Here is a 16,220-nt window from a genome sequence, read left to right as displayed (position 1 = left end):
AGTCTGAACTGGATTATGTAAAACAGAATGGAGAGCCAAATCCTTCACTCCTAGGTGTAAACTGAGCAGTAAATCCTGGACAGTTCCTTTTTTGTTTTATTCGTTCATGGGATGTGGGCGTCGCTGGTGAGGCCAGCATTTATTGCCCATCCCTAATTGCCCTTGTGAAGGTGGTGGTGAGCCGTCTTCCTTGACAAGGAGTTAAGATGAAGTGGTTATGGATTCATCTGGTGCCTTGATAATTATTTGTCAGGGTATCGATTCCAATGTTCTTATAGGGTCATGCTTATTAAATTTAAATCGCCAAATATAATGTGTTACAGAGCAAACAATAAAATGAATACACCCCCTGTAAATTCTGAGAAAATAAGTCTCTTTGCTCAATCTCAGCGTGTTTATACCATTAATGAGCACTGAAGTAATACAATGGCCCAGATATTGCAGTCAAAAAAGCAGTGATGCTAATGGTGCTCACCGTTATTTAAGGGTAAATGGTACAGCAACTTCAGACGAGGGACGGATGTGCCGTTAAATGCCAATACCCTAAAGTTGCTGTCCGAGTTGTGCCGCTCTACCGTCAGCTTCGCAAAAACTACATTTCACTGTCTGCCTCACCATTGAAATGCAATGAATGGCATGAAGTTGCTGTATTTGCACAGTAGATACAAACTAAACTCATCACAGAAAGTTAAGTCTTGTAAAAGCGCAAGTACCCTTTTAACAACCTGATAACTGTTAATTACTGCCAATCAACCTCTCTGGCACTGAAAATTAACTTCTACAAATGTGGAGTCTCATTCCTTCATTAATTGTAGTTGGAGATTTTAAAAATGTCACATTTAATTTTTTTTTAAATGTTTACTTTTCCTTTCTGTCTCTTTTGACTCTCTCTCTCTTAATCCAATCTTTCTTTCCCTCATTATTTCTCTTTCTGTACCTGATTTGACATTGAATTCATCCACTAAATTTATATCCTTCTCCGTCGTTCCTCTGTTTATTTCTCAATCCTTCAATCTGATTGTTTAAAGAGATACACAGTTGCTTGCCCTGTTTACTCAGGTCCCAGATTCCCGGTTTCTGTTACTGCGACGTTATCAGCTCGCACTTTCAGCAACTTGCCATGCAAAAAGTTTAAAAACATAATTGTGCAAGGGTAAGTCTAACTAACAGCAGACACCGTTAGATGCCTTGCTAGAGCAAAATCTGGGTCAATGAAAATTGCCATTTTCAACAACACATTTAGACTGACACAGAATTCAGAGGAAAATAAAATCACCATTTAAGCTAAATTGCCTAATTAAATAAAGATCAAATGAAACATTGAACATGACGCAAATCTTAGACTGCCACACAATAGAATGTGCTTCCAAATTCAATATAAAATGAAAATTGGATTTAAGCAATTTTATATAACATTAGGCCATTATTTCACAGAATCATAGAATCATAGAAAGGTTACAGTGCGGAAGGAGGCCATTCAGCCCATCAAGCCCGTGCCGGCTCTATGCAAGAGAAATCCAGCTAGTTTCACTCTCCCGCCCTATCCCCGCAGCCCTGCAAATTTTTTCCTTTCAGGTACTTATCCAGTTCCCTTTTGAAGGCCATGATTGAATCTGCCTCCACTGACCCCCTTGGACAGTGCATTCCAGATCCTAACCACTCGCTGTGTAAAAAAGTTTTTCCTCATGTCACCTTTGGTTCTTTTGCCAATCACCTTAAATCTGTGTCCTCTGGTTTTTTACCCTTCGACCAATGGAAACAGTTTCTCTCTATCTATTCTGTCTAGACCCTTCATGATTTTAAATACCTCTCTCAAATCTCCTCTCAATCTTCTCTGTTCCAAGGAGATCAACCCCAGCTTCGCCACATAATTAAAGTCCCTCATTCCTGGAATCATTCTTGTAAATCTCTTCTGCATCCTCTCTAAGGCTTCACATCTTTCCTAAAGTGCGGTGCCCAGAACTGGACACAATACTCCAGTTGTGGTGGAACCAGTGTTTTATAAAGGTTCATCATGACTTCCTCGCTTTTGTACTCTATGCCTCTATTTATAAAGCCCAGGATCCCTTTTTTAAACCACTTTCTCAACCTGCTCTGCCACTTTCAACGATTTGTGCACATATACCCCCAGATCTCTCTGTTCCTGCACCCCCTTTAGAATTGTGCCCTCTAGTTTATATTGCCTCTCCTCGTCCTTCCTACCGAAATGTATCACTTCGCATTTTTCTGCGTTAAGTTTCATCTGCCACTTGTCCACTCATTCCACCAGCCTGTTTATATCCTCTTGAAGTCTATCACTATTCTCTTCACTGTTCACTACACTTCCAAGTTTTGTGTCATCTGCAAATTTTGAAATTGTGCCGTGTACGCCCAAGTCCAAGTCATTAATATATATCAAGAAAAGCAATGGTCTAGTACCAACCATTGGGGAACATCACTGTACACCTCCCTCCAATCCGAAAAACAACCGTTCACCACTACTCTCTGCTTCCTGTTACTTAGCCAATTTTGCATCCATGCTGCTACTGCCCCCTTTATTCCATGGGCTTCAGTCTTGAAAACAAGCCTATTATGCGGCACTTTATCAAATGCCTTTTGAAAGTCCATATACACATCAACCGTATTGCCCTCATCGACCCTCTCTGTTACATCACAAAGGTCCCCGTTTGTAAGTTCCAAACAGTTTTCATCTATACCTATTATACTCCTGAACAACCTTTGCAATTACAGCCTCCTGGAGCACTTATTTTGCCAAATTAGACAGTATACTATTATAAGCAGGTGCAGGGAAGGGCTGCACCAAATCTCCCAATATACTATGTGTACTGTTTAAATAGACTACAGGTACATGAAATGCAAATAACAAACATTTATCTTTTCCCTTTAAGAGCCCTTCAAAACACCAAAAAAATAAAGATGAATGGGGGTTGGGGACAACCTACCCAAGAGTTCTTCACGTCCCCGGCCTTTCAGTAGCCAGGTGGATCACTGGCAACTAGTCTGCTGGGTGAGACCAGGCATGCCAGTCCCCTACCTGGCACACGCAGCGACCAACTGAAGGTGGAGGCCAGTCCCCAACCTGGCACACGCAGCGACCAACTGAAGGTGGAGGCCAGTCCCCAACCTGGCACACGCAGCGACCAACTGAAGGTGGAGGCCAGTCCCCAACCTGGCACACGCAGCGACCAACTGAAGGTGGAGGCCAGTCCCCAACCGGGCACACGCAGCGACCAACTGAAGGTGGAGGCCAGTCCCCAACCTGGCACACGCAGCGACCAACTGAAGGTGGAGGCCAGATCCCCAAAGAGGAGCCAGAATTTTATGAAAAATTTTGGCCCACTTACAGAAATCCGAGGGGGCACCTCTCAGCTCTTTCCAGTGGCGAACCAGCGCATTCTGCCCTCCCTCCAGACCAAGCAACCAGCGGCACAGTTTGCAGTCTCCATCATTGGGTAGGCATCCCAGAAGCACTCCTAGTGCCAGAGGTGCCTGCCGTTGCCATGCAGAGGAGAGAATCTCCCCGTGATCCTGGAAAGTCCACCAGAGACCAAGGCAAAGGTTCCCGGCGGGAACATCGCTGTAGTTGCACTAGGATTCAGCTGTAGATTTTCAGCCTCAAGTTCTGTGGGCAAAATGGAAATTGTTTCCTTTGCACCAGCAGCCTTGGAAGCAAAGATAACTACTGTAAGTAAAAATATATACCAATATGCTTTTTACTTAAACTGTTCTTGTCCTTAATAAAGGCTGCAAGGCTGTTGGTTCCAAAGTATAATAGCTTCACTAAGAAGTTATAACAAATAACAAAGATGTTTAAAATACAGAAGTACAATCAAGCATGCTGGTTAGATTGATACAATCTGACTTAGTGTTCACGTAACAGCAGACCCCAAAATGCACCTTTGGCAGCCTGATCTATACAGGCATCCAGCCTCGGCCCGAGAACATTCTGGTTAGTTACCGAAAAGCACCTCACACAGCCAATTCGATTCACTCCACGTGATATCAAGAAACGGCTGAGTGCACTGGATACAACAAAAGCTATGGGCCCCGACAACATCCCAGCTGTAGTGCTGAAGACTTATGTTCCAGAACTAGCCGCACCTCTAGCCAAGCTGTTCCAGTACAGCTACAACACTGGCATCTACCCGACAATGTGGAAAATTGCCCAGGTATATCCTCTCCACAAAAAGCAGGACAAATGCAATCCGGCCATTTACCACCCCATCAGTCTACTCTCAATCATCAGCAAAGTGATGGAAGGTGTCATCGACAGTGCTATCAAGCAGCACTTACTCACCAATAACCTGCTCACCGATGCTCAGTTTGGGTTCCGACAGGACCACATGGCTGCAGACCTCGTTACAGCCTTGGTCCAAACATGGACAAAGGAATTCCAGAGGTGAGGTGAGAGTGACTGCCCTTGACATCAAGGCAGCATTTGACCGAGTGTGGCACCAAGGAGCCCTAGTAAAATTGAAGTCAATGGGAATCAGGGGGAAAACTCTCCAGTGGCTGGAGTCATACCTAGCACAAAGGAAGATGGTAGTGGTTGTTGGAGGCCAATCATCTCAGCCTCAGGACATTGCTGCAGGAGTTCCTCAGGGCAGTGTCCTCGGCCCAACCATCTTCAGCTGCTTCATCAATGACCTTCCCTCCAACATAAAGTCAGAAATGGGGAGGTTCGCTGATGATTGCACAGTGTTCAGTTCCATTCGCAACCCCTCAAATAATGAAGCAGTCCGAGCCCGCATGCAGCAAGACCTGGACAATATCCAGGCTTGGGCTCATAAGTGGCAAGTAACATTTGCGCCAGACAAGTGCCAGGCAATGACCATCTCCAACAAGAGAGCGTCTAACCACCTCCCTTTGACATTCAATGGCATTACCATCACCAAATCCCCCACCATCAACATTCTGGGGGTCACCATTGACCAGAGATTTAACTGGACCAGCCACATAAATACTGTGGTTACAACAGCAGGTCAGAGGCTGGATATTCTGCAGCGAGTGACTCACCTCCTGACACCCCAAAGCCTTTCCACCATCTACAAGGCACAAGTCAGGAGTGTGATGGAATACTCTCCACTTGCCTGGATGAGTGCAGCTCCAACAACACTCAAGAAGCTCGACACCATCCAGGACAAAGCAGCCAACTTGATTGGCACCCCATCCACCACCCTGAACATTCACTCCCTTCACCACAGACGAGCAATGGCTGCAGTGTGCACCATCCACAGGATGCACTGCAGCAACTCGTCAAGGCTTCTTCGACAGCACCTCCCAAACCAGCGACCTCGACCACCTAGAAGGACAAGGGCAGCAGGCACATGGGAACAACACCATCTGCACGTTCCCCTCCAAGTCACACGCCATCCTGACTTGGAAATATATCGCCGTTCCTTCATCATCACTGGGTCAAAATCCTGGAACTCCCTACTCAACAGCACTGTGGGAGAACCTTCACCACACGGACTGCATCGGTTCAAGAAGGCGGCTCACCACCATCTTCTCAAGGGCAATTATGGATGGGCAATAAATGCTGGCCTTGCCAGCGACGCCCACATCCCATGAACGAATGAATAAAAACGTATATACGTTTTAAACACAATAAGCTCTGTATGTCTGTGTGAGCTTCCCATCAATCATCCTCTCTGCCTTGAAGCGGGGGAGGCGGCTATCAGACCCTACTCCCTTGATTCCCAGAAGGCACTAACTATCCTCTCTTGTTGAGCCTTTGGGCCCGATGTTACCAGGGCTGCGGGTTCTCGGCAGGGGGGCTATCGGGCGCGTGGGTAATGCGCCCGGCGAAATCAGTCAGCCACTCGCGCGATCGTAGCCCAATTAGATCCACTTACCTGGTCCTCCGGGTTCCCCACTGCTGATCTGCGCGTCGGGCGGGCTGCACATGCGCAGTAAGATCTGTCAGCTGGAGGAGCTCTATTTAAAGGGGCAGTCCTCCACTGACAGATGCTGCAACAAATAGAAAAAATTACAGCATGGAGCAGCTCAGGGGGAAGGCTGCTCCCAGTTTAATGATACCTCATTCTAGGTATCAATACATGGGGTGAGGAGGAGGAGAGGACAGAGATCTTCCCCCCGGTGGGCAGGAGGAAGCGGCCTGCCTCTGCCACCAAGAAGGCCTGGCTCGAGGTGGCAGAGGAGATCACCTGCACCACCAACATATCACCCACCTGCATACAATTCAGGAGGCACTCCAATGACCTCAGTAGGTCAGCCAAAGTGAGTACACTTACTCATTCCCCTACACTCCATCTGCCACATCACCGCCCCCACCCCACACCCCCTTCTGCACTGCTAACACTACTCTGTCACATCACCCCTCATACCCACTCAAACCTCATCCTCATCTTACCTGCACTTACTCATCCCGCCACTACCACTCAACCCAATCCTCATACAATCTCATGGCTCTATCTCATACTCACCCTCTCGTGCATCTCTTTCACAGTCAGCCTCACTCAACCTGCCACTACCTGTGCTGCAGCCACAGGGCATGCATCACATATGTGCAGTAGGAAGCGTAAGGCAAACGTGTCGTGAGCATGAAGGGGATGCACAAGGGTGTTTGAGGGTTTGTCATGGTTTTTACTTATATTGAATTTCTGACCAACTCACATTACATATTATATTGGCACCACTACTGCCACGTCTTTGCGAATCTTGTCTGGTTTGTGCAATAATGCCCATTCCTGAGGATCACTATGAAGACCCACAACTGATGCCACCCATTGTGTCACTGGAGAGTGGGTGTAGGTGTATTTTCAGGGCTCTTTTGTGCAGACGGCTGAGAGACGTCGGCGATGTCCCCGGTGGCACCCTGGAAGGATGCGGAGGAGAAGTTGTTGAGGGCAGTGGTGACTTTGACAGCGACAGGTAAGAAGATGGTGCTCGGGCCAGCCAGGAGCAGCTTGGCATGAAGGAGGCTACAGATGTCCACGACTACATGTCGAGTGACTCTGAGCCTCCGTGTGCACTGCTGCTCAGAGAGGTCCAGGAATCTGAGCCTCGGTCTGTGGACCCTGTGGCGAGGGTAGTGCCCTCTGCGACAGCCCTCCCTCCTGCTGTACAGGTGGCTGTGTCACAGCACGCTGTTGTGGAGCTCCACATGTCAGAGGTGGACGGCGTGGATGGCGAGGCTGGTGAGGCTGGTGATGCTGTTCGCCCTCCGAGGAGGTCCTTACTGCAGCTACGGCGGCCCCCCATCCAGAAGATGTACATCTGAGGAGGTCCGCAAGGTAGGTACATGTCTCTGGACCCCGGGGTAAGTGTGCAATTTGGTGACTTTGATTGTCAGGAGGAGGGTGGTGGAGGCCAAACTTTGTCCCAAGTGACAGAGTGGCCTCCTGCAATGAGTGAGGGTCTCCCCCCACCACCTGTCAAATGGACCTTTGCAGCTGCCACAGGCTGATGGCTGCAACAGGTCCATCTGAACTGGGAGTGTTTCCCCCAGTACGGGAAACAGCCCCAGTTTGCTGTAAAATCCCACCCCTCCTCACATAATCCCTTAATCAGGTCAGTTAATGACCTGAACAAGCAAACTAAATAGCTTCAAGTGGAACCCCGCTGGCTTTAATTGCCCGCGGGATTCCCACATGCGGGGGCTGCGCGCACACGCCGGCGCGTCAGTGGGGAACCCGGAAGTGGGCGGGTTGGAGTCGGGCTCCCGACCCGCTCCGGGATTCCCCGATTTTCGGAGCCCCCCCGCCAGGAACGCACCCGATAGCGGGTGCTAAAATGATGCCCCTTATCTTCACACCAAGCATTTAAACTTCTGAATAACTCCCTTGTACATTCCTCCGGCAATACTACCACCTCCCTAATGATTAGTGGCCTCTAGGAGACATCTTCAAGGAAATCACAACAAGACTTTCTGTGACTCCCTTTCCCTGTTCCACAGACAAGGCCCTTAAGATGGCACCAGGTGCTTATTAGCCAAAAAGGGTCTTCTCTTTCACAAGGTCGTAAAAAGCTTGTTTTGATAAAGACAGCAAGCCCTTTGTTCACAGCTAACAAACATGTGTATTACTTTAACATAAGGTTTACAATAATGTAGGAAGCTTGTATAGTGCTAAGGTTTACAATAATGTAGGAAGCTTGTATAATGTAAGGTTTACAATAATGTAGGAAGCTTGTATAGTGCTCAGGTTTACAATAATGTAGGAAGCTTGTATAGTGTAAGGTTTACAATAATGTAGAAAGCTTGTATAGTGCTAAGGTTTACAATAATGTAGGAAGCTTGTATAGTGTAAGGTTTACAATAATGTAGGAAGCTTGTATAGTGCTAAGGTTTACAATAATGTAGAAAGCTTGTATAGTGCTAAGGTTTACAATAATGTAGGAAGCTTGTATAGTGTAAGGTTTACAATAATGTAGGAAGCTTGTATAGTGTAAGGTTTACAATAATGTAGGAAGCTTGTATAGTGTAAGGTTTACAATAATGTAGGAAGCTTGTATAGTGTAAGGTTTACAATAATGTAGGAAGCTTGTATAGTGCTTTTCTTACATTTCCAAACAATTCAGTTGGCTTTAATGATTCATGATTTACATTTAATGCAAATTGGGATACTCTGGGTTATTTGCAGATAAGTTGAAGGCCACTTTCAATTGAGAATGAGTCATAATTAGTGAACTACCCTGCTCTTCTTCAAATAGTGCCGTGGGTTAGGAGCATAGAGGGAAAAATTGGATAAGACTTATTACTGGGCACGGATAATGGGATCTGCTATAAACCCATGCCCAATGGCCCCTGCGCAGGCAGGAAGAGAACTTCATCCGGCCTCAGTACACGCCTTCAAGCAACGCTGAAATCTAGGCCTTGCATGTCGATTCAAGTAAATGTGCACTTTTTACCAACGGGGGGGCCCCAACCTCTTAAAGGCAGGCTGTCTCTTAAAATCTCTTAGAGGTAGCTGGTACCTGTTATTTGCTGAAAATAACAGTCTGCTGTCTGCATGGAGTCTGAACGGAGATCAGATATCGCACACGTAAAATACAGATGTATGTCCCGTCTCTGCGTTTACAAACTGACGAGTTATGTTAAAACATTGAATAAAGGTTGCGCACTACTAAATCCCACATCCTCCAATCTGCATACCAGACCTCACCAATCTGCTGATCTGAGTTGGTACCAGGCCTGCGAGAGTGTGTGCACCAAGGTTCTCTACTAATGCACTAGAGGCTTTGGTGCAAGAGGTGGACAGAAGGAGGGACTGATAGGATAGCTCTTTCAAAGAGCCGGCACAGGCTCAATGGGGCGAATGGCCTCTTCCTGTGCTGTACCTACTATGATACTGTGTAGTACTCGGCTAGTCTTACAGGATTTTTTCTTTATACACTTCTTGTAATAATTTCATTCAAAGTTCATGGATATTTGTTGTCTACCATTAATTTGCCTACATGATCACAATCCAGAAGGTGAAGGTGATTTTTCCTGATTCCAAGTTCATGGGAGGTTGGTCCCATCTATTAGTTGTTCTTACTTTGCGATGAAAGATTAAATTTAGTTTTTGTGCTCTCTGTTACATGTTTTATGATTGTCGATTAAGGCAGCTCGCCTCCTGCTCTAGCTGTGGGGTTCCATTCTGTTCTAACAACAAACAACAATGACAACATAAGAACATAAGAACATAAGAAATTGGAGCAGGAGTAGGCCAATCGGCCCCTCGAGCCTGCTCCGCCATTCAATAAGATCATGGCTGATCTGATCCCAACCACAAATCTAAAGAACACAAGAAGTCGGAGCAGGACCCGGCCACATAGCCCCTGGGCCCTCTCCGCCACCCACAGGGCTTTGACCGATCCGAACTCAGCTTCATGTCCAATTTCCTGCCCGCTCCCCATAACCCCTAATTCCCTTTACTTCTAGGAAACTGTCTATTTCTGTTTTAAATTTATCTAATGATGTAGCTTCCACAGCTTCCTGGGGCAGCAAATTCCACAGACCTACCACCCTCTGAGTGAAGAAGTTTCTCCTCATCTCAGTTTTGAAAGAGCAGCCCCTTATTCTAAGATTATGCCCCCTAGTTCTAGTTTCACCCATCTTTGGGAACATCCTTACTGCATCCACCCGATCAAGACCCTTCACAATCTTATATGTTTCAATAAGATCGCCTCTCATTCTTCTGAACTCCAATGAGTAGAGTCCCAATCTACTCAACCTCTCCTCATATGTCCGCCCCCTCATCCCCGGGATTAACCGAGTGAACCTTCTTTGTACTGCCTCGAGAGCAAGTATGTCTTTTCTTAAGTATGGAGACCAAAACTGTATGCAGTATTCCAGGTGCGGTCTCACCAATACCTTATATAACTGCAGCAATACCTCCTTGTTTTTATATTCTATCCCTCTAGCAATAAAAGCCAACATTCCGTTGGCTTTCTTGATCACCTGCTGCACCTGCATACCAACTTTTTGATTTTCTTGCACTAGGACCCCCAGATCCCTTTGTACTGCAGTACTTTCCATTCTCTCGCCATTAAGAAAATAACTTGCTCTCTGATTTTTCCTGCCAAAGTGCATAACCTCACATTTTCCAATATTATATTGCATCTGCCAAATCTCCGCCCATTCACCCAGCCTGTCTATATCCCCTTGCAGGTTTTTTATGTCCTCCTCACTCTCTACTTTCCCTCCCATCTTTGTATCATCTGCAAATTTTGATATGTTGCACTCGGTCCCCTCCTCCAAATCGTTAATATAGATTGTAAAGAGTTGGGGACCCAGCACCGACCCCTGTGGAACACCACTGGTTACTGGTTGCCAGTCCGAAAATGAACCATTTATCCCAACTCTCTGCTTCCTGTTCGATAACCAATCCTCCACCCATGCCAGAATATTACCCCCAATCCCGTGATTTTTTATCTTAAGTAATAATCTTTTATGTGGCACCTTGTCGAATGCCTTCTGGAAGTCTAAATACACTATGTCCACTGGTTCCCCTTTATCCACCCTATACATTATATCCTCGAAGAACTCAAGCAAATTTGTCAGACATGACTTCCCCTTCATAAAGCCATGCTGACTTTGTCCTATTAAATTATGCTTATCTAAATGTTCCGTTACTGTCTCCTTAATAATAGACTCCAAAATTTTACCCACCACAGATGTTAAGCTAACTGGCCTATAATTTCCAGCCTTCTGCCTACTACCCTTTTTAAATAACGGTGTTACATTAGCAGTTTTCCAATCTGCCGGGACCTCTCCTGAGTCCAGGGAATTTTGGAAAACTATCACCAAAGCATCCACAATCCCTACTGCCACTTCCCTCAAGACCCTAGGATGGAAGCCATCAGGTCCAGGGGATTTATCCGCCTTGAGTCCCATTATTTTACTGAGTACCATCTCCTGAGTGATTTTAATCGTATTTAGCTCCTCCCCCCCGAGAGTCCCCTGTTTGTCCAGTGTTGGGATATTCTTAGTGTCCTCTACTGTAAAGACTGAAACAAAATATTTGTTCAGCATTTTTGCCATCTCCATGTTTCCCACCATTAATTTCCCGGTCTCATCCTCTAAGGGACCTATGTTTGCCTTAGCCACCTTTTTTCTTTTTATATAACTATAGAAACTCTTGCTATCTGTTTTTATATTTTTTGCTAATTTCTTTTCATAATCTAACTTCCCTTTCTTAATCAATCCTTTAGTTACCTTTTGCTGTCTTTTGAAGAATTCCCAATCTTCTATCCTCCCACTAAGTTTGGCTACCTTATATGTCCTTGTTTTTAGTCGGATACTATCCTTGATTTCTTTACTTAGCCACGGATGGCTGTCATTTCTTTTACACCCTTTTTTCCTCAGTGGAATATATTTATTTTGAAAGTTGTAAAATAACTCCCTAAATGAACACCACTGCTCATGTACCGTCTTACCCTTTAATCTATTTTCCCAGTCCACTTTAATCAATTCCGCTCTCATACCATCATAGTCTCCTTTATTCAAGCTCAGTACGCTTGTTTGAGAATCAACCTTCTCACCCTCTAATTGGATATGGAATTCAACCATGTTGTGGTCGCTCGTTCCAAGGGGATCCTTAACTAGGACATTATTAATTAATCCTGACTCATTACACAGGACCAGGTCCAAGGTTGCCTGCCCCCTTGTAGGATCAGTTACATACTGCTCAAGAAATCCATCCCTGATGCACTCAATGAACTCGTCCTCAAGGCTGCTCTGCCCAATTTGATTTGTCCAGTTAATATGATAATTAAAATCCCCCATAATTATGGCTGTTCCCTTATTACATGCCCCTCTAGTGTAGAAAAATGGTCTTGAGGCTTTTTGTGGTCGCTGAGCTTTTGTGGGGGGGTTAGAAGAGATTACTGAAAACTTGGGGTGTAATGTTAACCTAACCTGCCCAATCTTACTTTTTATTGAAGCCAGGTTTGTTAGGTCAATGAGGATGGAGGTGAAGGGCAGGCAGGACTTGGTGCGAGACAGGGTTTCGGTGGTGAGTTTTTGGATGATTTGCAGTTATCTCTATTCTCTATTCCCTATTTATTACCAGGACACATCTATCCTAATCTTGCTATGTAACCATGCCTATGTAACTTGAGTTTCCCTGTGCCCATTTGTGTGCACATTTTGGTTGTCGCTCCGAACCTGAGCCCATCGCTTCTATTTCCCCCCTTTTTCCCATTTTTTCTTCTTTTCACTTTACCCCTCCTAGGCCCTTCTCTCCTGTCATCATGCCTCCTTTAATTTTTCCCCTCTCAAGTATTCTGCCCCCCCAAATACCTACCCCAACCCTTAAGCACTCCTCAATCTTTCTACTCTCCCAGGCTTGACTCCCTCTGAGATAAGACTACAGCTTCCCTCCATGCCTCTCCTCGCATCCTCCGAACGGCCCATCGAGGCACTCGTTGCTGCCTCCTTACGAGCAGCAACCCCAACTGCCCCATTGTACTCTCTCAATGACCTTCCTGTCCAGCGGGCCTGCTGGGGCTAATCTTGCCAATCTCCTTCCCATTCCACTCACCCCTCCCAGCGCTGACCCTGTGGACTCTGGCAGCGGATCAGATATCACCGCCCCTCTCTGAATCTCCCTCCAGAATGTCCGTTCACTTGTGAACAAGGCCCTTGCCATCCATAAGCTTATTGTGGATGATTGCATTGACATCATTGCCTTAATGGAAACCTGGCTGATGGGTGATGACACCTTCCACCTTAATGAAGACTCCCCGCCTGGCTATGCCTTCCACCGCTTGCGCCGCCCAGACCGCTACGGTGGTGGTTTGGCCCTTATCACCAAATCACACTTTAGTCTGTCCTTCTCTGGCACCTTCTCCTCCTTTGATTATCTCACCTTCACTGCTTTCCTCCCGCAGCCTCTGCACTGAGTGACTTCTCATCCTTGGTGACTTCAACCTCCATCTCAACTCATAATGCTCTCTCTCCTCTGAGTTCACTGCCCTCCTATCCTCCCTTAATCTCTCCCTCCATATAAACTCCCCTACTTATAATCATGGCCACCCTCTCGACCTTGCCATCTCATGTGGCCTCTCTACTCCCATTGTGTCAATTACAGATAAGGCCATCTCTGATCATTTCCTTGTATCCCTCTCCACCCACATCCCCCTCCCAACCCCACTCCCTTCTGTGTCCACCACTGGAAAAAACTCTCCCCCAAGTCACTTACAACTGCACTTTCAAATTCCCAACTGTTTAGCCTTTGGCCCTCCATTCACCATGATGTTTCTGCAGCTACCGATCTGCTCAATCACACCCTCACCTCTACCTTTGATGTTCTTGTCCCCATTAAAACCATTACTCTCTCTCACCCTGGTCGTCCACCCTGTACAGCGCTCATCTCCGTTCACTTAAGTCCAAGTTTATGGCAGACAACTGGTTTAGCCATTCATCGCCAGATCTGGCTGGACCACATAAAGCACTACTGGGTGCTTGGGGGGGGAGGGGTCAGGTGAGGAAAAATTTAGAAATCTAATGAGAAAAGTTAAGACAATAGAACAGTGTAGTGACTTGGGTAGAGATAAGCAGAGTGTGACAGGAAGGGACGGAGAGTTTACCAATAATAATGCTACAACAAGTAAGGTCAAAGCAGGAAAAAATGGTGAAGAGTCAAAATTAAAGGCTCTTTATCTGAATGCATGGAGCATTCATAACAAGATAGATGAATTAATTGCACAATTAAAGATAAATGGGTTTGACCTAATAGCCATTGCAGAGACATGGGCCCCGATATTAGCGGGGAGGCGGGAGAGCAATTGATTGACAGGCTGGCTGCCGTCAGGAGCCGCAACGCGAGGAGGGGAGCAGGAAAGGGAGCGAGATGTCATCCGCGCTGGAACGGAAAACCGGGTGGGGGGAGGGTAAGATCGGGGTGGGGAGAGGGGAAGACCGGGGGAAGAGAGGGGAAGATCGGGTGGGTGAGATCGGGGGGAGATCGGGAGGGTGAAGAGGGGGATATCGGAGCGGGAGACATCAGACATCGGATCAGGTTTCAAAGGTAGGTGCTTTTAGTGTTTTCACTTTATTGCATGCTTTTTTATTGGGTGGGCAAGCCGCCCAGGTAAGTTAAAAATCTTTCTAATCACTTACTCTGTCACAGGTAAAGTGCCTTAAGTATCTCAATGAGAAACTCAGAAGCCGGCGGGTTGGAGGCAGTTTCTGAAACCAAACAGGATTTCCCTGATTTTCGGAGCCCCCACGCCCCCAACGCACCCGCAATTGCCCACTAAAATAACCCCGTTGGTTGCAAAATGACCAGGTTGTAAATATTCCGGGGTATATGACATTTAGAAAAGACAGGCAGAATGGAAAAGGAGGGGGTGTAGCCCAAATAATAAAGGATGACATAAGGACAGTGGTGAGAAAGGATCTTGGCTCAGAGGATCAGGAAGTGGAATCAGTATGGGTGGAAATAAGAAATAACAAGGGTCAGAAGACACTGGTGGAGTAGTTTATAGGACCCCCTAATAGTAGCTATACCATTGCACCAAGTATTGATCATGAAATAATAGGAGTTTGCAGCAAAGGTAATGCAGTAATCATGGGGGAATTTAATCTGCATATCGTCTGGGCAAATCAAATTGGCAAAGGTAGTTTAGGAGAGGAGTTCATGGAATGTATTTGAGACAGTTTCCTAGAGCAATACATCATGGAGCCAACCAGGGTACAGGCAATTCTAGAACTTGTATTATGTAATGAGACAGGGTTAATTAGTAATCTCACAGTAAAAGAACCTTTGGGGAACAGTGATCATAATATGATAAAATTTCACATTGAGTTTAGAAAGTAACGTACTTAAGTCAGAAACTAGAGTCTTAAACTTTAAAAAAACAATTACGTAGGTGTGAGGGGAGAGTTGCAAAGGTAGATTGGGAAATTAAATTAAAGGGTTTGACAGTTGAAAAGCAATGGCAAACATTTAAAGAAATATTTCAATATTCTCAACAAATATACATTCCATTGAGAAATAAAAACTCTATGGGAAAAGTGATCCATCCGTGGCTGACTAAAGAAGTTAAGGAGTGTATTAGATTGAAAGAAGAGGCCTATAATGTTGCCAAGAAGAGTAATAAATCTGGGAATTGGGCAAGTTTTAGAAACCAACAAACAACGACCAAAAAATTGATAAAAACGGAGAAATTAGAATATGAAAGTAAACTAGCAAGAAATATAAAAATGGATTGTAAGAGCTTCTACAAGTATGTAAAAAGGAAGAGAGTAGCAAAAGTAAACGTTGGTCCCTTAGAGGCTGAGACAGGAGAAATTATAATGGAGAATCAGGAAATGGCAGATGTGTTAAACAAATATTTTGTACCTGTTTTGACAGTAGAAGACACGAAAAGCTTACCAAAAATAGTGGGGTATCAAGGGGCAAATGAGAGTGAGGAACCTAAAACAATTAATATCACGAGAGAAAAAGTACTGGACAAACTAATGGAACTAAAAGCGGACAAATCCCCTGGACCTGATGGCTTACAGCTGAGGTGGCTGCAGAGATAGTGGATGCATTGGTTATGATCTTCCAAAATTCTCTAGATTCTGGAATGGTCCCAGTGGACTGGAAGGTAGCAAATGTTACCCCACTATTCAAGAAGGGAGGGAGAGAGAAAACAGGGAACTACAGACCAGTTGGTCTGACATCGGGAGAATGCCGGAATCCCTTATTAAGGAAGTGGTAACAGGGCATTTAGAAAATCATAATATGATTAGGAAGAGTCAACATGGTTTTATGAAAGGGAAA

Source organism: Heptranchias perlo, chromosome 1, assembly GCF_035084215.1.
Source record: "Heptranchias perlo isolate sHepPer1 chromosome 1, sHepPer1.hap1, whole genome shotgun sequence".
Lineage (NCBI taxonomy): Eukaryota > Metazoa > Chordata > Chondrichthyes > Hexanchiformes > Hexanchidae > Heptranchias > Heptranchias perlo.
This window is presented reverse-complemented; position numbering follows the sequence as displayed.